The 22,944-nt window shown below is 42.8% G+C and overlaps 1 long non-coding RNA gene across 2 annotated transcripts in view; it reads right to left on the minus strand.

The window, feature by feature from the left end:
* Nucleotides 1-353: 353 nt before the first annotated feature.
* LOC140850326 (uncharacterized) overlaps nucleotides 354-22,944 on the minus strand; it is a 33,819-nt gene continuing 11,228 nt past the window's right edge. Inside the window, exons 2-3 of one of the 2 annotated variants that reach the window (XR_012132952.1) lie at nucleotides 22,000-22,173; nucleotides 354-485 (exon numbers count right to left, since the gene is read on the minus strand). This is a non-coding gene — a long non-coding RNA (uncharacterized lncRNA). Of the gene's footprint in view, nucleotides 486-11,758; nucleotides 12,819-21,999; nucleotides 22,174-22,944 lie in introns of those variants that run through there. The other variant, XR_012132953.1, reaches the window with a different exon arrangement.

Raw genomic sequence — 22,944 nt, forward strand, 5'->3', positions numbered from 1 at the left:
AAGTGGGCTCTGCCTTCACAGAGCTGAAGAGTTGATTCTACTCCTTGCAATGCTGCTGCCCCTCTTTAATGACAAACCATATGAACAAAAGTCAATCAGTTTGGGGGCGGCCTTAACTGACTGCACATGAAGTCCTATCAGCTGTTCAGAAGTAGTCCGCGCCACCTAACCTACCCACAAACCCAGCATCACCGTGACAGAGATGCTAAGCGACTTACTCGTTAAGGAAGATTCAGATTTTTTTTGCAGCTCAGCTGAACAGTCAGGATCAAAAGAGTGACTGTTTGCTCAGAAACATTAAAAGACACACTCAGAACCATGAATGCTGTTTTTCTTCTATTCCAAAGAAACGTGTTGGACATAGAACACAATATGTGCATGTTTCTGCATTGTTCACTGATAGAAATATCATTCATACTGTGATACAGATTAGCATCAAATATCCAAAGTGCATTTGGACCTAGAAAATGGTATAGTTTTCCAATCTGCAGAGAAAAAGAAAAAAAAATAACTTTTGTTTAGTTTCACTGTAATGCCAGTGACAGATCCTTGGAAATGAAAGCCTGCTTTGCATCTACAGATGTTTGCAGCAACGTTAAACACCCTCCCCTCATCCCCCCTCCCGTGCCCTCCCCAGAGCCCTGATCGGACCGCCCAGCCACTGTGACTGATTGTCCCTTTGGTAACAAAATTTTCCCCGTGCTCATCTGGTCTAACCACTCCCCTAATCGCTGCACTTTATTTATATATTTACATGGGCTTATGAATATAGATCACATTGGAATGAAGTGGGTGGAGGAAAAATAAATTTTCAAAATGTGAAGAAACCAGCCACTGCTTATTTTTCTTCTGCCCTGACTCTTACCCCATGGCAGGCAAGTACAAGCCCACATGGGAAGGATCAGAGCAAGACCGGAGGTGGTGCCAGAAGCCCGCAAGGCTTTTCTTCAGTTAGTGTATCAAATGAGATAATGTGTTAAGAGGCTTCTTGCAAAATGTGATGCAAATAACAACGTAGCCCATCAGAACAGGCTTGGTCAGAGATAAAATTACTCCAGATATTTACAGAGCAGTCAAAGAGTTGAGAGCAGGTGAAAATCACTAGAATATTGAGACCAACCATACTTGGCAGTGAGAGTGTCTCCGGGTAGCCACATCCCTTGCATTTCATCAGAGGAAGGTTGGGAGGCTCTCCTTCCCAGCCACAGGTTCGGCTATTGAGGTGAGAGAGATACTTCAGGGTAGAAGCGTTTGAGGAGCAGCCGCTGACTGCCGTGGTGTGAGCAGGGCATCTCTGCCAGTGGTCCGTCCCCACCACCTCTGGGATGGAAAAGCCCAGGGAGGGACTTTGATGGGTTCTGCCCTGCTGTCCACTGGGTGGGGTGGGGGGCATGCCTCCCATCAAGCCTTTGAGGCCCAAGCACATGACCATCCCCTTTTCTATTTTTCCAACTCCCTCCTCTCTGCTAGATCCTGCCCATCAATACTCAACCCACTCTATTTCCTCTCATTTAACGACTGCCCCATATCCACACACCCACCCATCAACACAAATCAGATTTCTGCAGTGAAGGGGCCCTGTCCATCTCATTTATTGGTGCGTGGCTCACTTTACAAGGAGTTCAGTTGGAGCATCATAAATATTTGATAAATGAGTAGACAAACCCATTTCCAAAACAAGGTATGTTTCTTTTTGTATCATTAATCTACAATGTACATAAGGAACATTATGTTTACTAGGCTTCCCCCTTCATCAAGTTCCCCCCACAAACCCCATTACAGTCACTGTCCATCAGCGTAGTAAGATGCTGTAGACTTACTACTTGTCTCTGTGTTGCACAGCCCTCCCCGTGCCCCCCCCAACATTATACATGCTAATCGAAATGCCCCCTTTCTACCCCCCCTTCTCCCTCCCTTCCCACCCATCCTCCCCAGTCCCTTTCCCTTTGGTAACTGTTAGTCCATTCTTGGGTTCTGTGATTCTGCTGCTGTTTTGTTCCTTCAGTTTTCTTTTGTTCTTATACTCCACAGATGAGTGAAATCATTTGGTACTTGTCTTTCTCCGCCTGGCTTATTTCACTGAGCATAATACCCTCTAGCTCCATCCATGTTGTTGCAAATGTTAGGATTTGTTTTCTTCTTATGGCTGAATAATATTCCATTGTGTATATGTACCAAGGTATGTTTTTTACAGGAGTAGCTTGTGAGAAAGTGAAGGAGGCAGTTTGAAAGGAAGAATCCACAAAGTTATGAACAAAAATGTAAGTCCAGTGTATAAACAGCAGCCTGATGAGAGTCATGGTATAAAACTGCAAATGTGTGAGGGTGAGATGTGGAGAAGAGAGCTGGCAGAGAAACACATTTTCTGTGATGAGGCATCTCCTTTACCTGTAAGGCAACTTGACCTCGCTTCATTCCACAGAGCATTTATGGGCTTGAGTGAGCCGGCCCTGCTTCGGTCATGTGACGGCCCGTGGGGCAGTTCTGGTCATGTGACAGCCCCATGGGAAGCACAGCAGAGGGTGGGGGGCCCATCTAACAACATCTCCTGTGAGTTTCTAATCTGATACACATTTAACTCTTGGTTGCATGAGCTATAGGTAGTAACTTTTTAATTTATTATCCAAACCAGACATTTCTGAGAATGAAAGAAGGCTCTACTCATAATCGTGCTGGAAAATGGATATAAAACACGGGTGCTCTCAGAAAATCAGGATGTGACATGAGCCATGCTGGGAGGAAGACAGCAAAGGGAGTTTCTGTATAGGGAGAAACATCAAGGCAGAGCTGAAACCGGGAGGGAAGCACAGGTCACGACACAGATGAGAACAGAGGAGAGGTCCACGGAAAAGGACCCCTGCTCCCTTTCCCAAGCCACCACTGCGCACGGCCCCAGTATTAATTTAAAGGGTCAGCGTAAGGAAATGGAAGACCATTCCCTATGGACCCAGTTATATCTTTAGATCGTTCTTGTCCAAAAATAATGATCCCTTCACTGTGAACCACACATCATCAAAAGGTTTTGTCTTCTTGGCTTCCTCGTGTCATTTCCAAATTCCCTTACAACGGTTTTCCAATGACACATCTTGGCTGCCCCACGCCGGAGAATACCGTGCGGGGGGACAGAGCCCAGGCAGAGGCTGGCCTCCTCGTGACTGCCGTCTGGCCATGGGCCGTTGGTCTGGTTCTGTCTTCTCTGCAAAGCGGGCCTAATGCAGGAGGGCTCCTCCATCCCACTCTGACCCACTTGGGTTCTGGATGTGAAGTGTAAAACACCCTCTTTGCAGGCAAAGAAATTATAGGCCATCTGGGGAACTACAGCAAATTCATGAAGTAACCAAGAAAAATGGCAAAATAGAGAGTGGTGTGCATGCATGTGTGTATGTGTGTGTGTGTGTGTGTGTGTGTGTGTGTGTGTGCGTGTGGACAATGAACTCGGTGGTGGCTCCAGAAGTCCAGTGACTGGGCCCCCAGGAAGGCTGTGGACACTGCTTGGGGATTCTTCTGAGTCCAAGCTGCAGGCAAGGGCCTGGGGTGGGGAGCAGGCCATCCCTGAGACTCAAAGAGCTGATGACCGTGAGCAGAGCTTCATAGGAAACAGATAAATCATCAATCATCTGAGTTTGGATATCCCTGGATTCCTTGGCCAGAGAGAATTCCAGTGCTGAGGGGGTGTGGTTACCCCTGGGAGGGGAGCAGAGTGGCCTGAGTAGAGGGACAAGGGCAGCCCCTCTCTGCAGAGACAGGATATGCTCAGCCTGGGGAAGGCCCCATGTGCAAGCTGAGGGCTCAGCAGGGATCGTGCGGTGAGTGTGGTCTGGTCCATGCAGGGAATGGGGACCTGCTGGGGTCAGGGGAGCCCTGGAGGCACAGGGTTTTCCGAGGCTAAGTGGGCGGGCTTCTGACCACACGTGTCCAAGGTACAGGCCCACTGGGTCCCTGCACAGTTCGGGCGGCCCCTGCAGTGCCACTTTGCACAGAAGGCTCTATTTGGAAGGGCGATTTTCCTTTTCAAGTTGAAAGACTCTGTTGCATATTAAAGAGATGTTTCCGGGTAGAGCTAGTTAGGCTAAATTTATTTCATGGGAGGTCAAAGGAAAGACACTGAATGCCTTGCATATCCTATTAGATGAAAAGCTGCATGTTAATGAGACCTAGGAAATGACAGCAGAATATCTCAATCTGGTAAATTTTATTCCACACATTATGTCATATTTGATTTAAAGGGTCAAAAGGTCAGTTTGGGGGCAAGAAATGGACATCCACAACTGCTCCCCTGCAAAGAACAGATGGGGCAGAGGCAGCCCGGAGGCAGCTTCCAAACCACAGACCTCCGGATGCCTTTTCTCCCATGGCTCTGTCACCCTCGGCCTGTGTGGCCCTGGTGCCACCCATGCACCCACTTCTCCACCTTTCTCACGGCCTGCTTGTCCTCGCTGAGGCCCACCTGACCTCGGACTGCTCTCGGCGCCCTTCCCGTGGGGGCTCTTGTGTGCACTGAGGTTTCCTTGTCACTTCTGTGCACATACTTCAGCGACAGAACCGCCTGTGCCCATGTCTCTCAACTGCTGTGGATTTCCATCTGGATGTCACCCTGTCACTTTAAATTCAGCACGTGGAGCACCAACCCCTCACCTCCTTCCAGTGGGCCAGCCTCTCAGCTTCCTTCAGCAGCTCTGTCATTTATTTCCCAGTCACCTGCTTGGGATCCACAGCCAGTGCCACTCCTTCCCGCCTGGCCTCCTGCTGGCCCGTCCGTGGGAGCCTCGCCGCTCCTTGCAGAGCACGCCCACCTGTCTGCCTCCCGTCGCCTTCCTGCCCCCGACCTGTTCTAGGTCTCCATCACCCGCCGCTGAAACGAGCAGAAGCTAGTTGCAGTGGGTTTCCCCCACCAAGCATCTTTCTCATTCATTTCATCTCACGCATCACTGTCAGCTTAATCCTGCTAAAATATTGCTTAAAAAGATTAAGCTTCCCTTTGTTTTGGCCTTCTGATAACCTACAAGATCAAATAAAACCTCTAGCCTGCAATTCATGGCTCCTCAGTCCAACCGGGGGTAGGCCACACCTTTCTTCCTTACCACCCCCTGTGCTCAAGCTACCCAGCCCTCCTGTGTGAGGCGCACACTCCTGCCCGTAGGTGCCTGGTGCCTTCTTGCTCTGGGGGCCCCTGGCTGCAGCTTGCACTCCCCAGACGGAGGGCCCCTTCCCTCCTGACTTCCTCTGAGCTGCGTTTGCACTCCTGGCTGCCAAAGGACTCCTCCCACTCATCCAGGCCGGGAGGGTTTCTTCTGGGGACTCCGTCACTCAGGGTCCCCTACTCATTGCCATGTTTTGCTAGTTTTCATTTTATGAACATTTTGTTTTCCCAGTTACATTGTAAATGCATTGAAGTTAGGTGCTATGTGTTATCTCTTTAACCACATGCCTACTGTAGTTCTAAGAAGGAATTCCTTCACTTACACAAGGTCAGGAGTTAAGCGTAGAGTAACAAAAATATTCACTATCTTTCTATGGAAATAGGGGTTTATTAAATAGAGGAATGTATAAAATGTCATAGGTTATTCATATGTGTTTGGACAATATTCTATTGAAGGAATTGTAGAATATTCTCATGGAAAGTTCTGGAAAGCAGATTTGTTTTATAACATTCTTGAATTTCAATGTGTGTGTCATTTATTTCTAGGCATCTAAAGATTCCACCAGTATTCCAGAAAGAGCATATCACTTGAATGGGGTAGCATGTGGAAGTGTTTTGTAAACTTAAAGCTATAAACAGATGAGGGATCATGGTTATTAATGATAAATTTCCTAACATTAAGTAATTACCCAGCAGAGAAGGATGTAGCGAACCATTGTATAATGTCATTCAAACAACCAGAGCTCATCTTTGCTGGCTGGAGAAATGGAAAATATTGTGCTGGCTTTTTTTTTTTTTCTTCTAATTCTCCTCCCTTCTGGCAAAGATGGGTCTTGCCAAAAATTGTGATTTGTATGACAGCAGTATATTTGTTACCACGATCCTATCACATTTCTATGGGAGACTGGAACACATTTCCATTGCTGTTGGCAGCCCTCTATTTATTGCTACATTTTGAGAAGTTAGCTGAACATTACCTTAAACCAACAAAATAAATTGGTGGAGACCACTCTATTTTTTATTCATTGTTGAAAAAGTTGAAGTTCATTGTTTGCGTAATACTCCAAGCTGATGAGGCATTTCATTATCTTGCCACTAATACACTCCAGAAAATGGAATCATTAGAGAACAGAAGTCCTTGAAATATAAACATCTGAATAATTTACACTTTCAACTGGTGTTAAATAAAAGGTTTTAATCTAGACAGAGATCTGATAATAAATATTCATTTCTAATTTCCAAAGAGTAAACTTTATCCCTTTTTAAAAGCCTTCCCATTTGATTTTTTTTTCCTGGAAGATAATGGCAAATTTGACATGGGCACATTTGGGAATAAAATTTCCCTCTGGTCAACACAACCATGAAGAGTTATTATGAAAATTCAAATTTGAAATAATCGCAAACATTGTAATGAGTCGCCCTTTTAGGATTCTTATGTACTCTGACCCTCAAAGGCTTGCCTTCCTGATTTAGTTCTCCTAGGGGATGTGAAAGGGAAGTAGAAGAGAGAGGCACTGTCTCTCACCGTGGACAATTTGCTGGAAGATTGCCAGCCTGGATAGAGACCTGCCCCAGGGATGTAGGGATTTGAGCAGTCGGTGTCCACATCAGCCTTGACATGGAGAAAGAAAAGCTTGAGAGATACCAGGTCGTCACTGAGTCAGGGATCTGCTGGTCCCTCTCCGGCTGGCATGGGTCTGGGATCGTCCCCAGCGGACACCCGCTGCTCCCACACCCGGCTCGCTGCCTTTCTGTTTATCCTTCTGTAGGTGTGACAGAACATGCCTGGCTGCTCAGGGTCTCTCTCTTTCTTTTTTAGGTGACTGTTTTGAGGCGTAACTTACACAGCATTAAAGTCACTCATCTGAGTGTCCAGTTCATGCATTTGTTGATTTATTTGGAGAATTGTACACCCACCACTACCATCTAATTTTAGGACATTTCTTATTCCCCCAAAAGACCCCTTGTGCCTCTTGGGGGTTGCCCTGCTCCTGTTTGCTCTTGTATCCACTGGCTCATATCCTGCCTGGGTGGTTGTTTGCACTCAATATGTAATTGTCACTGTAAATGTCATATTGTAATTGAGCAAAAGTGTGTGAATACAGGACCCTCCATCCTGGGTTCCAGAGGCTTAGGGGATGTCGGAGCTGAAATGAGCCATGGAAGCTCATTCCGCCCAAACCCTTCGTTTTGCAGAGGGAACCCTGTGTGGTTCATGAAGACTAATGAGGGGCTGGGATTCCAGTTAGGCGACCGCAGTTGTAACCTAAGAGGGGGCACAGGCTCCGACAGAGATTGTGCATTGCTTCTGGTGTCGGGAGGAGCTCTGAGAGCCAGACCCCCAACGGTGATTTACGGGCAGCTGTTATTTTAGGTGGTGCCCACATGGCTGGGCTCCCTTCCAGGGCTCCCCCTCACCGAGGCCTCGGGGGCCTTGGCTGAGCCGGGGGCGGGCTCCGTGCTGACGCGGCCTCTCCACCGACTTTACCCGCGCCGTCGGGGCCTGTTGATGCCCGCTTTGCCTCCCCTCCCGGCCTCTACTCTGCTCTCGGAAGCCCCGTGGTTTTGTTTCTTCCTTCCACTCCCGATTCAGCTCCCTCTTTGCGTGGGAACAGGCCCTCCTCAGGTCCCCTGTGCTTCCCTGACGACAAGCCTGCAGGGCGGGCGACTTCCATGCCCCCGGGAGGGTCTCAGGGCAGGTAGACGTTTAGGCCACACAGGAGAGGCACATACGGCCCCGGGTATTTTCTATTTAAGCAGATGGTGGTTGCTCAGATGGTCCAAAGTGTGTTTTCATTATTTGATTCGCAGAATTTTTATAATAAAAAGATGCAGACTGGGTTTTCCAAAGAATTTCTTTTTCTAATATGCACGCTTCTGTTCGTATTCCAATACCAGATTATAAACAGATACAATTTCTCAGAACATCTCCAATGGGGCCATTTACATGATCTTGCTCAAAGAGCAATGTGTTATTACAAAGAATTATGTCATTTCTAAAGATATTTCAGACCGGTGGATCAAATCCTTGTGTATTTCTTCTGATTCAATTCTACTGATTAAATCTGTTGTGATTTATTTGAAGATTATGAACATAAACCATAAAATAGAAAAGATCTTTCAATTTTAAAATTGATCACTAAAATCATATTCTCTAAATTTCCCATGGATATTTCATTTCAACAGATAAACATGTTTGATCTTTATCTTTGTGCTAAAAATCTCCTTTATCTTTTATCTTTCCAGCCAAGGAATTGTAAAATAAAAGTGTGTTGATCCAAAATAAATATGTAAAAATCAATAGTAATCTTACATATCAGATATAATCAGCATGATTAGTGGGAAAGAAGTTCCATGTCACAGAAGCAGCTTAGAATATAAAGTACGTAGGAAAAACACTAGGAAGAATAACATAGAACCAGGGTTAAACTATAACATTTTTCTGCGAAATCTTAAAAGTAAGATTTGAACAAATGCAGAGCTATACTATGTTCTGGATGGAAAGACTCAGTGTGGTGATGGTTATATGCAAGTTTCCTATATTTTCTTAGGTATATTGTGGAATATTAAAAATTTTTTAGAGCATAGTCTGTTATTCCATTGACACTTAAACATCTGCCAGAGTCTACTGTGCGAGTCATGGCATCAGTGTGGTTTTGAATCTCTGCAAGATGCTTTCTGAACCCAAATAAGAAAAAGAGGGGAGTGAAGGACATAAATCTATAGGCAAGAAAGGCTAGGTGAGAAGAGAACCCCTGCTGAGCCCCAGAAACTGGTGGGTGTGGCCAAACCACCCCCATCAAGGCACTGAGGGGTCAGAGTAGATGGCGCTTTCTTTTCAAGTACACGTTCACACACACACACACATAAATGGCCTTATATGAGGTGGTAAAGAAAATATTAATACATTCTAAAAAATATAAGTAATGCAAGCCACCCTCACTAAATGCAATAAAACTAGGAATTAATAAGAAAATAAAGCACAAAAAGGCACTTTCACCTGGAAAAAAAAAGCTGTCTTTAATACAGCTTTTGGATCAAAGGAGAAATAAACAAAAGTACAGAATTTCTAAAACTATTCTAAGGAAAACTTAGTATATCAGAATCTGTGAGATACAACTAAATTAAAGCTCAGAGGAAAATCAGACCGTATGTACCTCTAGCGCCAAAAATGGAAATAAGCAAAGTTATAGACAACTAAATACCTAGAGAAGAACAGGTGAAGTCAAAAGGAGTGAATGATAATGCAGATGAAGTGAGAAGAGGTGCAGGTCCAAGCAGCACAGGAGATGTCTGATGGTAGGACGGGTGGGGGGTGGGGTGCACGTTTGGTTACTTTCCAGGTTCTCTTGTGGACATTGCTGCAATCTGGTTTTCTACTTTTCTGAAGTCAGTTGTGGAACATTCACAATTTTAAAAAAACTGTCCCTTTTATCAACATTTAACATCTCTTGGTCCAGACTTTTATACATGTTAGCACCTTAAGAACTGGTGCCATGAACGCAGTTGTATGGTTTTATGATTCTAATGTTCTTGGTCTCCTTCCTTTTTACTTGACCAGACTTATAAAGTGGCTATTTTGTTGGTTTTTTCCTAAGAGCTCTTGTTTCTGTTGTTCAAATCTATTCTTTGCGCTAACATATTTTGTACTTTTTAAATTACTACTTAACAAACCTTCTTTTTGTATAGAAGAAGCCATACAAATGGACGTGCACTATAACGTGCTAATACCTGGCCCATTACCAGTAGCCACAATGGTATTCATGTTCTTGCCCAGGTCTTTCTCCCTAGACAAACTCAGTTAGTTTTTTTCTGATTTTCATAACTGAACTTCTGGTTTAGAATCATCCTAAGCATATTCTTGTTTCCTTCCTTTGCTTCTTTCATTCAACAATGCATGTGAAATATATTCACGTCAGGGCGCGGGGCCCTTCTCGGTTCATTTGGCTGCCATGCGCTCTTCCATGGTAAAAGCTGCAGCGTTCCTGTTGATCTGTGTTCCTGCAGGTGGATATTACGGCTGTTACAGCTTTTGGTTACTAAAAATAACAAAATTGTGCGTGTTTTTGCTCCTGATGCCGATCAAGTTTCCTAGAATGTCTACCTCACTATAGCAACGCTGGCTCACGGGGCAATGCTTAAATTTGAACTGACCAAATAATACCAAATTCGTTTACAATTATACCCCAGATGAGTGGGCCCTGACCCTTGATTTCTGTCCCCTTTGCCCTATAGAGCCACCCAAGCTGTCAAACCTCTTCAGGTAGAAGTAACCTTCGTGCTCTGGGCTCCGCTTACTACCTTTTTGGGATCTTTCTGTCCTTAGATTTCAGATATATTTCCTTACAATATCGACAACTTTTTCATGCATTTAAGGAGGACTGAAATGATTTATTAATTTTGGTTGTTTTCGGTGGGAGGGTTGGTCCAAATAACTTAGTATGTGATATTAGAAATAGGAGCCTCTGTTTTTTGTTGTGAATTATTTCCCATATTTACTTGAAATATTTGAGTTACTTTTCTAAGTTTTGAATGGAATGCTAAGCTTAGTTTTGGTCTTTCTTATTTTCTGAAAATGCATTAAGGCCGCACATCTTCCTCTGAGGGCGGGTTTTCATATGGAATACTCTCATTATGAAACATTTTTAATCTCAGCTCTAATGTTCTCTTACATTCATAAGTGATATGGAGGTTCTGGACTCACGTGTTTGAGGAGATTGACATTTCGGGGCCATCCTGTGCTGATGAGTTTCTGGTTTCATTGTTTTGGTCTGTGTGACTTCTACTTTTGTGGGATCTGCAGAATTTTCTATATGCACTAAAACAGGCATATTTTTAACAGAAACATCCTAGAAGTATTTGAAAAACACGTGAGTCCTCCAAAAGCTCTCCTTGTAACTTTTCAAACAAGCTTTTAAGTTCATATTTTGATCATCTGTCCCCTTATTCATTTTTCACTCTGTGATTTTTAAAGAGGTCCCTTAGATGTCTTGGAACAAGCTAGTTTTTTTCTGTTTTTGCTCTTTGTGTTTCATATGTTCTATCTGATCTAAATATATATATTTGTGTACATTGTAATGCGTGCAATACATATACACTTTTATATATATCTATTACAAGTATTACATGTAATACATATACACTTTTATGTATTCTGATGTTATGTTATTCCATGTATGGGAGTTTATACTATTAGCCAAAAGGACTGGACTTTTATATAATATGTAGTCCCTTGTCTTAAATGTCCTTTCTGTTTTGATGTCTTTGGTCTAACAGTAAGTTTCAGCTTCCACAAATACATGATCTCTTTCATGATCTCTATTCCCCTATCTTCTATGCTTTGTTGAAATAATTTCAAGTTTTAGTTCCGTATTGTGATTATTTGTATTGTGCTTTACATCTTAAAAGTCATACCATCTATGGCTATATTGTAAAAAGAATTCTTTGAAAAAGCTATTACTTTTGTTGATTTTTCTCACCATTATTTCTTAAATCTACTATCTTATTCTGTATTAGATTCATCATTTTGAATCTGTCAGCATAAATGTTCCAGTAACTTTCCTAAAAAGATTAACAAACTTTCTGAGTCATTTACACGTGGCTGATACTTAGGCTAGGTGTATAATTCTAGGTGCAAAATTCTTTTTCCTTGTCCTTGAAACATTGCTCCATTATGTCCTAGGACTTGTTTTTGCAGATCAAACAGTTGATGCCGATCTGATTTTGTTTCCTGTAGATAATCTGCCCTTTCCTCTCTGGGTATTTTAGGATGACTCTAGGAATGGGTTACTTTTCATTTTTCTTGTATAGCGCTTGGTAAGTGCTTTCAATAACACAAAGCAAAACAAAGAACTCAAGACATTTTTTCCAACCAGGGAGATTTACTTCATTAATGCCTCGTGTATTTCCTCCCCTCCAATATCTGTGTTTTCTTTTGAAAACTCTGTTAGACACTGGAGCTTACGAATCGGCCCTTGTTATCATTCCGACTTTCTGTCAAACTTTAACCACTGTTCTTTGGACTGAGATTTGGGAAACTCTCTCCATCTTCCACCTTCCTCCTTTGATATTCAGTTTTGTTTATTTATTCTTTTTATTGAGGTTTCCACCCTGGAAAGCGTAATTTAAATATTGAATCTTTAATATTAATGAATTGTATTACAGCCTATTCTGAATCAATCAACGGGCATCCTTTTCTTCTGTTTTCATCCTTATTCTCCCCCGACCCCTGATTGGCACTGTTCTTTCGTGCTGCTTGCCTCCAGCAAATGATGATTTGTAATGATCCGTCTCATAGAGGAGATTGTAAGCCAAACAGTACTGGTGACTGCCCAGTATTTCCTGTGTCTCGCTGGAGGTAAATGAAATTCTGCTCGGAGCAGCGCGGGCTCTGGAAGTGCCCACCGGGTGGGTGGGCCTTGCTGGGGGTTCTTCAGAGAGAAGATTTAAAATAGTATCCAGGCTGACCATCCATGACCATCAATTTACTCTTCCGTTCTCGGAGCATTATGGGGTTCTCCTGGGAAACTGACTTCCATGGAGGCTTTTTTTCATCTATTTGGAATTGCTGGTACTTTAATATATTGGGATTTGCCATTGATTAATTTCCATGTGCTCTGTATTTTCCAGAATTTCCTTCCTGTTTTGATCTATTGATAGGTGTACTTTTCTTCCAGTTCTATAATAATGGATTAAAAAAAAAAGATCCCTTCAGTGATTTTTCAGCAGAGTTTGGGGAGGATGAGAAAATAATACGTCCTCAGTCGGCCACAGTAATCAGAATCCTGTTCTCCTTTTAAATAAACAGCATCTTTTCTCTTAGTAAATCAGAAACAAAAAACAAAACTTTAAGACATATTCCCCTTATACTCTGTGTCATACTTTATTTTATCTTTTAAAGGAAAACAATTGAATTTTTGCATCCTTTTCTATTTCATTATGTATTTTCATTTTTTCCTAAATTATGCCTATAAATTGGGCAATTTAATTTTTTATTGTTTTCCTCTCCCTTCCATTCTTAATTTTCCATGAGCTGCTGTGTGGTTTCATCCTCCTTCCTTATGTTTGTGACGATGGTGATGAACAGGTGTGTGCTAAGTACCATGGTCTTGAAAGTTGGGCTGGGTGTTTGACCTCCTTCATAATGTGTGTGCATGTGTGCATGGATGTGTGTTTGAAAGCTTTTAAGACAGAACAGTTTTCTTGGTGCCTACACCACAAAATTTGACAATGTAATAGATTTTTAAGTCATTCTTGCATAAAACTTTTTCTTGTATGCTTAAGACAAATGGGTTAATTCTCACAGAAAAGCAAAGTTATTGTTTTATTTTGTGAGCCAAAGTAGCATGAAATTCTAGCTTTTTTTTTTGTAAAGATGATTTTACCAAACCTCAGGTTAGCAACAAGTGATCAGAAGTATGTATCTTTATCAGGGAATCTTGATAAGGTGACACTGTCTCTAGATGATGATGTCGAAGTATTAAAAGTGTATTTAGATCAATGCTTCTGTGTCTCGGATGCTGGAGAAAATTCCAGAACCCTGCAGAGGAGCGCTAGCCTAAGTTGATGTCACCAACCACTGCAGGCTCTCAAAACCTCATGTCAAGAGAGTGTGTCTCTTTTGACTGTCCCAAACTACAGTTTAAAATGTTCTCACTTTTCTAAAATTGTCTTTTTCTTATTGACTAGTAAAATCACTACATATTAAGAATATTAGCCCTTGATCATATTATTAGCAATCTTTTTCCAGACATGTTTGCCTCTTATTTAAAAAAAATATTTTAAATCATCACAGCAATTCTTATTTTCGCTATGATTTCTTCCCCCATAATTTTCATGTTTTCTCATTCATTTGTTTCTTCAAAGAGACAGACAGTTCTCCCCTCACAGAATGTATAGCCTAAAAATATTTAAAAAGCCTTATTTTAAAATTTTTGCATATTTACTTTTTATTTACAGGGTTATTTATAGCCATCCAGAATTTACTGTGTTGTATCATATGGGCTGCGCTGATAACTCATGTCAGTTTTTTTTAACACATGGGCATTTTGCCTAACTATGTCTGTTTATATGCACAGCCCTTTCCCATGCTTTGTAATTCTCTCTTTTAAATAAAAAAACTCACTAGTTAAATGAGATTTTTTTTCTTGACAGGGAAGTTTCTCCATGTTGCTCTCTGCACCCCTTCCCCAACAATTCACTAGCTGTTCTTTGTTATTTCTTTTTCATATAAATTTTGGAATGATTCTGTCAGGGGCCTGGCAATACCCACTGGAATTGTGATTGTATTTTCATTCCTCTTTTAAATCAATTGGGAAAAATGCTCATCTTTACTCTATCCAGTCTTCCTATCAATGAACATGATATATTTCTGTAAAATGTTTTAATGTCTCTCAGGAAATATTTGTGGTTTTCCTGTTGCAAATTCTGTGCAGTTTTTTGTTAGGATTCATCCTTGTATTTTATGTTCTTTTTTGCTGTTGTACAAGTCATTTTTGCCCAATCTGTTTTCTAAGTTAAGAATTAATTTTTCTACATTTAACTTCTTTCTGGCTACTTTACTTAATAGTTAAATTAATTCTAACGTTTTCTATGTATGTGGTATATTACTTGCAAAGAATGACTTTGTCATTTATGTTTTTATTATTTCACATGTCACTAAATTCTATTGGAACAATGTTAAACAGTCATAGTGACATAGACATTTTTTCCTCGTTTCTAATTTTAACAGGAACAAAGTTAATATTTTTGCATAGCTTCACTTTAATCATCTAAAATGATGACTTACATATCCACCTGGTTCACATGGTTAAGAAGCAGAAATAGTGGAATGACTGTAAAACACAATATATGTAAGTCCTAAGATAGACTAAACCCCACCCATTTCCTATTTGTTTGGGTAAACTAAAGATTAATATTGACTCCTGAGATGGGGTTCTTTCTTTCTGTTAACTGTTTGCTGACAATGGGGAGTCATTCTTAGACAAGCATAGCAAACAGGCTCAGGAGCCAGAAAAGCTTGTTAAAATACCGTCTGCTCTTACTGTCCAAATTCGAGTCCACCTTGGACTCCAAGCCAGATCATCTTTGGGGTGCATCTTCTCCTTGGTGGGTAACAACCCAAGGAGTTACTTGGGGTCTTATCTCGTGTTCATTTCTGCAGAGCAGTTTTTGTCTTTGACCTAAGGCTGGGAGACGGCAGTTGAGCAGGGCTGAATCCACTGTCACCGCCCTCTTTCATGCTGGGGGATCTTGCAAGGAGATCCACTTGGATGTGTCTGACCTTCCCTGTTTAATTTCATTAGTGGACATATCATGCGTGGGTAGATGCTACCCTGCCCCACCGGGTGGACTACCACACTGGAGGTGGGTAGAGTGTTATATTCTCCAGGGACCCACCCACACCTGGAATCACCCACAGGCAGCTGAATGGACTTTCCCAGAACTGTCTGCAACTTCGCCTATGATTAGGCTTCTAAGCCACTTGTTACATTGCTTTGCTCTTCTTAATGCAATTTTTTAGCAACTCAACATATTTGTTCTTGAGCAATTTAGACACCAGTCTATGTTTGTAAAGAAAATATTCCCAGAGAAAGTCCCTGGAGAAGCATCTAGTTTGTGACCATTTCATGATAAAATGGGGACAGTGGCCATCAGTGGCTCATGCATTTACTTCCCTGCCACCTTTGCAATCTCATCTGATGCCACTTTCCCTGTTGGTCAGCGGGCTGCTCCTCTGCTTAAAAATGAGGACCAAGCTCCCCAGCTTCTTGGCTGAGCCAGTAAAGTTAGCAACAATAAAAAGAAACAATGCATAATGTTCATTATACTGCCGTGTGGGGAGTATGTTGAAGACTGGGGCCCTAAATGGTTTTTAATCCCAGGACGCACTGATTGTGATAATAGGAGAGAGGCGAATGGCTGTCGGTTATAAAGTCATTGCAAATATGAGCAGAATAAAAAATGGTTAAAGGGATCTTGTTAGAGATTCTGTTTATTCCATGAGGATTTGAGGAAAGCAAAGAAGCAATGATTCTGTTGGGACTTGTTCTTGAAAGATTACCTTTTATGTAGGTAAGTCAAAAGGTTAGAGAAGTAAACAGAATTTAAATATAGCCAGTTTTAGTAATTTTTCTATTGTTTGACATAACATAATAAAAAACAACCTGTGGTACCTAGCCAAGGACGAAGAATTCTTATGATATAAACACTGTAAAATCTTGCTAAGGCTTGTCTATAAAATATCATTTTGATTTTGGGTCTAGAGAAGTGCTATAGATCTCAAATTACAATAAATCTCAAAAAGTCCAATAGTGATTTCCTCCAGCTTGTGGCTGTAATGGACAACATTGCTCCATCTTATGATGCTTTGATTAAGGAATTGGGGGAGAGGGTGGCAGTGATTCTGGACTTTATTTTGGCACCTTGAAGAGCTCAATGTTACCACAATTATTGGTTTTCTGAAATATGTCCCTATGCATTATTCTGATCAGATTACTCGCATTGCACAATTCTCTGGTGACTAACGGGACAATAGCACAAAATAAATCTCTCTCTGAAATTTAATCTCCTTGTCTGTACACTGTTAAGAAGAACATCTACAGTCCTCCGATAAGGAGTTGTATATCTTCTGTAACTGAAGTGGGGTTTGTTCTTTAATTATCTGTAATGGAAATTCACAAACAGGCAAATGACCCCATCGCTGATGTTTACATTAGGAACAACGGGTTGAAACATAGCTGATGTTCTCAAAGCCCATGTGATGAAATTCTAATTTCTTTTGTAAAAATGCCACAGTAATTTGAGTTGGGTGGTTTACCCAAAGCAATAACCTTTCACCTCCAAGAACTTTCTTGTCTAATGCTTTTGAAAACCTTCTTCCGGAGTGAGGAGTGGCCACATATGTGGAACGGTCCCTTGTAGGTTTGCCCCTTTTCCCTGAAGCTCTGTGAGACCCCCCTCCCTCCAGGGGATGAGCAGACCCGCCTTTAGCTGTAGAATTTCTCCCAGGGAGCATAGAGCGTGCTGAGCAGGAAATCATGAAATCCTTGTGGTGTGAGAAGTGCCTGCTTCTTGCTCTTTTAGCCATGGGGCATGTTCATCTTGCAAATGAATGATGGCGGGGAGACGTCCGTCCACCAGATACCCCACAAAGGCAGAACCTGGGCTTGGAGCCGAAGCCCCTCCTCGAGGCAGTATTTCACCAGGACCCTCTCTCTATAGCCAGAAAAAAAATGCCATGGGGCATATTCAGGCATCACACCAGGAGTTCAGCTCTGACTATCCCTTGTTTGTGAGGAAACATCCCATCTTGAAGTCACTTTTTCCTCTCTTTCTAGAAATCCTATTGTCAGAACACTGCCTGCCCTTCTGATTTGGGCGTGTGCCTCTTGGGGCCGACTCACATCCTGGGGAAGGATCCAGGAAATGTTTATTCTTTATTTCAAAATTAGTTTTAAAAAAAAATTGCAAAAGAAAGACATGGTCATTATTAAAGGAAGCCAAGAGTACAAAATGTGTTAAATTAAAACAACCCCCACCCCTGCCCTGCCAGCAGCCCCTTTGTCCCTGGCCCTCCGTCTTGCCCCAGAGCCGCCCAGAGCTCTCCCTGTCCTCTCCCGGGCATCTGCTGGGCACATGCACAGAGGAACCCCATTCACATCCTGACGTGGGACTCACTTCGTTTTACCTAATGTATCTTGGATATTTAAAAAAATTTATATACATAAATTCAAGCCAATGAAAATTAACCTGCTTAGTACTCCAGAAACTGACTTGTCCTCCAATAATAGACGTTGAGGTTGTTCCCCATTTTCCATTATTATACAAAAGGGAGACAATAAAAAGGGTCCTGCTTTAGAGCTCAAGTTGTGATCCAGAAGAGACTCATTTCAAATCCTAACTTTCCCACTTACCAACTTCCCTACTTCCTCCCTCTGGGATGGTTTCCTCACCTGTAAAGTTGGAATTAAAGCAAACTATGCCATGTATTCATTGAGAGAATTCAAGTAATGCACAGAGACGGGAGCCCAGGGCTTTGCATACAGAAAGCTTTCTCTGTGTTTTGTCTGGAGTAAACACTCCCCTGTGAGTGTGAGTGTGTGAGTGTGAGGCAGAGGGAGAGAGATCGAGGAGAGAGACCCGGAGGAGAGGGAGAGCCTGTCTAATAGTTAGAAAGATTGAATTTTATTTCAGTTTTCTTCGGTTGCTTCCATAACTTTAAACAAATTGATTACATTTTTATTTTTTGATTGCTTAATCTCAAATAGTACTGATTTTCCCCAACCTATGAAAGATGGAAAATCTGTGGCCTTATATTTTCTTTTCCTTCCCCATCTCTGGATTTTTATTATCATTTTAATACAGCTGATTTAAAAAAAAACAATATTTACTTTCTGCTTTTTCCCCATAATTCTTGCAATGGCTTTACGTCTTGATTCCACATTTAAATACATCATCCTCATTCCTGATTTCCTCATTTCTTTTTCTAGATTGTGTTGAGCTTTTTTTTTTCTTCTCTGTGAAGGGCTCATGTCTGCTGTCGTTGAGGATACGTTTTCTATTTACTGCAGACACTAGCAAATTGGCTGGGTCTTCTTTTTCCTCCAAAACATTGGGGAACAATGTTTCTGCAAGTGTGGTATCTTTTGGGCCCCCTGCCTCAGAATTGTCAGAAATATGTGTTGAATGTGCAGCTTCCTAGCCAGCGATTTCAGCCTAGTGGTTCAGAAGTTCTCAAGGTGGGCTAAAGGGCTCCGTCCCTTAAAGAGTCACCCTAAGCCACTCCTTTGCAGCGAAGCTTCAAGAACCAGCCTTGCCCGGGTTGTTCCGGGGCTCTTGGCTCCCAATCGCGGGCCAAGTCCTAGGCTGCCAGGCATTTACCTCTGTTAGGCGGCTTCCTTGTTCTGCTTTACTGTCCCTTAAAAGAACCTTAAGGGATTTAAAAAATCCTTGAAATTCAGTCGTTTCCTTTGAATATTTCCTAGTGTTTTTCATTGTGTGTCATTTTCTCCCTGGCTTTGGGCATCAGGCGTCCTTTACTTTAGGGAAGTGTTTCTTCCACGAGATGTTGGAATGATGTCGTTTTCTGCTTTGTGTCCCTCCTCTGGGACCTGCCCCACAGCTGCTCTTTCTCTTGTTTCAACTGATTTTTTTTTCACAAAATTTAACAGTTGCTGAACTTCCTTCATTGCTTGCTTCCTTCTTGCCTTGTCCCCGCATGTCACATAAGGTGTGAGCTGGTGGCTCCTCACCGCTTATTTCTAGGTCCTGGAACACATCTGCACAGAGGCAAAACTCAATCATTCACAGATTTTTAGAATGAACAAATGCATGCCTACGTGAGTGAGTGAACGAGGCAGTCACTCTGTTAGAACGAACTGAACTTGAGTTGGAGCCCCGTGCCCGCCGCTCATGTCTGTCACCTTCTCCTTATGACCTTTCCTTTTCCCCTTCATTTTATGGAATTTTCCACCGGTGTGTCCACGGTCCTAGCCCTTCAGCATGGTCTGTCCAAATTCCTGCTGCTTTAGTTGAGGTTTTCACTTCTGAACAGTTTTGTAGTCTTAAATTATATCCCCCTTTTATTCTTTGTTTTTAAATGTTCTTTCTTTTTCACCTTTACAGTTCTTTGCAAAGCTTTTTCTTCCAATTTCCATTTTCTAATACATCTATCTGAGAATGCCTTTAGGATTTACTTCCTGTTTTTGGAGAAATTCTTTGAAAGCACATCCTTTGCTGGCCTTTTTCAGATACGTTCCACCTTCCACTCCGGTCATTTCTTTGTCAGATCCTTGTTGAAGGAGACGGCTCCCCTCTGAACGGGGACAATCCTGTCGGGCCCTGCTGTTTGCCCGCACATGATCTGACACAGCACAGAGCGAGTTAGTGAGCTCTGTGCTCTGTTTCCCGCCTGCTTTGCTACGCCTCCCTTCAGCAAGCCTCGCAATGGCTCACGGTAAGCTCGTGTGAATATACTGCATGTTGTTCTGTTGTTTAATCAGTGTTAACTCATCTCTGATAAGCAGTTGCAACACCGGTCACTTATCCTATCTCGATTCCAGGCTTTCTCCAGGGTGACACTCAAACGCAGGTATTGCGCCCCAGAGTACCCATCCTCAGCCCTACCTTCCTTGCATTCTGCTTCGTCCTACATGAAGTCCGATTGGCTATTGGTCTGGATCCAGTGAGGGAATTATGCCTAGTTCAAATGCACCTCTTGCTAAATCCATATGTTCCTGAGTGGTTCTTATATGATTTTGCTAAAATTGGAAAGAAGTTACAACCAGCACGAGCATAGTATTTGTAATGATTTGTTTGGAGTGACTTGCTGGTATCTCAGGATTCAGCAAATGTTGATAATTTGTGAGTAACTGCTGGAGGCAGGGAAATCTAACATTTAATGCATACCTACTAGGTGGTGATTGCTTTACATCTGTTATTATTCAATTTAATTTTTGCAGCAGCCCTGCTAGCTGTGTATTGTCATCTCCATTTTGTGCTCCAGGAAGCGGGCTGGGGGCTGCATCCCTACTGGTCCTGGTTCTAAATCCAGGATGGGTGCCATTGCACCCTGAGGTCCGAGACATCTCCCTTACCATTTCTTGCCCTGCTTGGCAACATTTGGCCTTATCTTGCTCTAAGTGAATGAAAGAGTTGCCGTGTGTTCTTATTCACAAATATTTTAACACAGGCCATCTGCGGAGCTTTCCTATGTTTAAGGGCAAGAGACAGAAAGATGAAGGTAGCAGTTAAAACAGGTAGTGTGTCCCCACTGCCGGATCCACAGTAGTTAAAGTTGCTGGGCTGTGGGGACCACTGAGGAGGGGTGGGGGCAGCCCATTCTACCTGCTTTCGTGTCGCCCACAGGCTGCGTCATGATTTCTATGGGCCTTGCAAGACTGTTACCTCCCCTGACTCTCGCCTCCACAACATGCGGACAGACGGCTGCAGGTTCCGGGTGTTCAGTAAATGCTGATTGCATCCAGTAGTGAATCAGTGATTGGTAAACTCAGCAGAGGCTCTGCATGCACAATGTACACCTTTGAAGGCTCACTTAGTCTCTTGTAATTCTACCCCCCTTAACTCCACAGTTACTGACTTATTCCTTTTGCTTAAGACTTAGATCCAGGTGTCCGTCAGAGACGCGGTGCTCTGGCTCCTGAGAAGAACTGATGCTCTGGGGAAAGGAAAGATCTAAAACCTACTTTGTTATTTGTTTCTCATGTATCACATACTTCCCCCGAGAAAACTTTGACTTAGGAAGAGTTATGGCAGGAGAAAGTGTTGCAGGAGGGAGGGAAATTATAGTAGGTGGTGCCCTCTAAATCCCCAGACATGTCCCCGTTCCTGTCCCTGGAACTGTGAATATGTTATGGGACATGCTGAGGGGGAATTAAGGTTTGCAGATGGAATTAAGGTTACAAATTCCTTACATAAGAAGCTATCCTCAGCTCAGGGAGAGGATCCAGGATTCTCCAGGCGGGCCCAGTGTAAGCACATGGGTTCCTACACGTGGCAGAGAGAAGAGCTGCTCAGAAGCACGTAATGTGAGAAGGACTCAGCTGACGGTTGCTGGCCCCGAAGATGGAAAAAGGGCCCACGAGCCAAGGAATGAAGGTGGCCTGGAGAAGCTGGAAACGGCCAGGAAACGGGTTCCACCTGGACCGTCCAGGAGGAGCTCAGCCCTGCCGATGCCTTGATTTTAGTCCATTGAGACCTGCGTTAGATTCCCCAACTATGGAACTGCAAAGCAATACATTTGTGTTGTTTTAGGCCATTAAGTTTGTGTAATTCACTATAGCAGCAATAGGAAACCAATATGTAAGTGGACAGAGTTTGAAAAAGCTGGGATTGCTCACCCTCACTTCACCGTCTGGGCGAAGACGGTTGATATCCTCTCTCTGCTGGCCCGGTTGTGAGTGAATCGTCTGGCTTTCCTCTGGGTCTAGGACGGCTTCTCAGTTGGTCTCCTGAGCTCTCCTGCCTGCTGGGAGTTGAGAACATCAAATGTGCAACCTTGGTAGATGAATCCTCTGAGAAGACGGGGAGAAACACAGGGTGGTCTGTTGGTGACTCTTTTGTCTCGAGTAAAATCACCCAAGGACTGTTTGGACGCGTTGGACAAGCAGTCGTTGGATAAGGATTGAGAAAACGCCTCCTTTGGCCCTCTGTTTGAGAGTCTGCCGGCGTTTTAAAATCTCCTCTGAATGTGGAACACATTTTGTTTAAATTCCTGACATAGTTGCCAAGGTGTATTTGCATTTTTGTTATGCTTTCAAAATTTCTTCTGGACCAGCTAGTAATGACAGCCTCTGGTGGAAAGTGCACGGACCCTCATGCACCCGTGCCCTTGTGTGTATGCACTCCCATGTGTGGGCACACAGAGTTCTACCAGCTTCCCATCACTCCATTCAGCAACTGATGAACTGGGTGGATGCTCAGACATGTTTGCATGTGATTGGTAATTTACTTGACTCAGAGTGGCATGCTATACTTTTCAAAAGGCAAACATTTTTAGTAATTATGTGCTAGGTGAAGTGCTAATAAAGTTACATTTGTCATCTCAGTTAATCCTTAAATTGTTAGAATAGATAATGTCACTACACCCACTTTATAGATGGGAAAGTAGGACAGAGTCTAAGTAAGGTTATATAGCTTGAGTGCTGCAGGTCTGATACCCCAACATCGGTCAGAGTGACTTCATACATGAGCTCATCGTGGTTATGTGCTCATAAGGGTCCCGGATCTGGGTCTGCATGCTGGTCGTGGTGCTTCCTAACGGAAAGGCTGTGGGCAAGCTGCTC

Source organism: Manis javanica, chromosome 7 (genome assembly GCF_040802235.1).
Source record: "Manis javanica isolate MJ-LG chromosome 7, MJ_LKY, whole genome shotgun sequence".
Lineage (NCBI taxonomy): Eukaryota > Metazoa > Chordata > Mammalia > Pholidota > Manidae > Manis > Manis javanica.